Consider the following 2,222-nt stretch of genomic DNA (forward strand, 5'->3'; position numbering starts at 1 on the left):
TGTCTCTGGAAACACCCTCAGGGACACATCTGTGCCTCCTAGGTGATTCCGGATCAAGATTCCAGATCCAACCAGCAACAATGGAGATGAACTATCACACAGGCTACCAATCGCCTTCAGATTGCAATCTGAACTTCACCTTATTCCCTTACCTGCTCCTACGAGCTTTCTTCCCCTGTTTGACTGGATCCTACCACTGCTTTCAGTTTGTCCTCCATTTGTCTTTCACACAGGCTGGTGCCAAGCTGACCAATGAATATTAGCTAAATGAACCTACTTTCCTGGGGTTGGTTTGAATTCCTCAGCTGTTGAGCTCACACTCACATAACACAACACATGCACTTTGTGTGGTGAACTCTCTCCTTCAGCATGGCTACCAACTGTTCTAACCCATTCCTATGTCTATTCACAGGTGTTGCCTGGAGCTGGTTCACCACCCATTGCCTCACTCCCAACATCAACCTAGACCATGGGAAGGTTTTCTCAAAGATATTAGTGTATATGCGATGTTTTCTTTTTGGCTTATTTGCTTATTTAAGGCAGGTTCTTGCTGTATAGCTCAGGCTCGCCTCAAACTGGTCATCTTCCTGCCTCAGCCTTCAGAATGCTGACAAGCACTACCAAGATATCATGGGAAGTGGTTCGGTTGGCTAAGTGTTTGCCATAAGTCGGATCCACAGCAGCCATGTAATAAACATTGAGGCATGGTGGTGTGCGCTTATGGTAGTGTGTTACTTATAATCCTAGCTCTGGGAAAAGAGACAAACATGTCCTTAAGCCCAGAGAGGCCTGCAGAGAAGTCAGGAAATTACACACTGGATCCCAAGTTAGAAGGAAAAAAGTTTAAAGAATCTAAAATAAACCAGAGTGAGAGGGGGGAAAAACGTCTTGAGGGTAAAATCAAGTTAAAACAGTCGACATGCCTACCCACATACCAAGAATTGCACTGACAACAGGTTCATCATCTGCAGGGTCAGACAACACAAGACAGGGAACTGAAAATCTCCACAGAGGGGCTGGTGACATGACTCAGTGGGGTAAAAATGCTTGCCAGAAAGGCTGACACCTGAGTCTGATCTCTGGGACCCACGTGGTAGAAACAGAGACCCAATTCCTGTAAGCTGCCCCCTGAACTCACACGAGCTGTGGCACAACTGGCATACTCCCAAACAAACAAGTGCCGAAGCAGAAAGGACCCAGAATTCCAAGGCCTGGTAAGGGCTTTTCCAGACACATGGGGATCAGAACCTACTGTTCAATGCACCAGAGCACTGTCCCGTGCAAAACATATACTGCAGGAAACCGGGCCACACGAGCGCAGAAGTATTTCATTTGAACTACGTCACTTAATAAGACGTCTGCAACGTCACTCAGAGCTCACCTGGCTTCAGCGGGAAGGGCTCAGTGTAAAGTCACAGATTAAAGCAGAGAGTGAACAGAGGGCTGGGAGATGGCTCGGCAGGGAAAGGCACTTGCCTCACAGCCAGACAACCTAAATCGGAGCCTCAGAAGCCACGAAAAGGTAGGAAAAAATAGACTTTTGTGAAGTATCAGCAGGGCTCTAACGAGGGAATCCATTGTTTTCTGAGAATTTAGTCTCAATCTTAGAGGTCCAAGGTCCTACAAGCGAGACCCATGGTTGACAATGTTCATCAATCTGTCATATTCCTAAGTACAGAAAGGTTTATGGTTTTCAAAATATTAAAAACCATTTTGGCCAGAATTACATTTTCTTGTTTAAAATTATCATTTTTACTTGATAATCATTCTATCCCCGTGGATTTGCTAAGGTTTTTTTCATTTTTCCTTAGCACATTTAACCACCTGTATTAATTTTATAAGATTAGCCTATGCTACTATGGTGGTTTGAATATAGAGTGGCCTATAGAGTGGCACTATTTGGAGGTGTGGCCTTGAAGTAGGTGTGTCACTGTGGGTGTGGGCTCTAATACACACATCCTAGCTGCCTGAAAGCCAGCCTTTTCCTAGCGGCCTTCAGGTGAAGATGTAGAACTCTCAGCTCCTCCTGCACCATGCCTTTCTAATCACTGCCAAGCTCCCGCCTTGATGATACTGGACTGAACCTCTGAACCTGTAAGCCAGCCCCAATTAAATGCTGTCCTTCTAAGAGTTGCCTTGGTCATGGTGTCTGTTCACAGCAGTAAAACCCTAAGACAAGTACAATATCCTAATATTCATCATGAAGAAAAAGGACTAACACA

Source organism: Rattus norvegicus, chromosome 13 (assembly GCF_036323735.1).
Source record: "Rattus norvegicus strain BN/NHsdMcwi chromosome 13, GRCr8, whole genome shotgun sequence".
Classification (NCBI taxonomy): domain Eukaryota; kingdom Metazoa; phylum Chordata; class Mammalia; order Rodentia; family Muridae; genus Rattus; species Rattus norvegicus.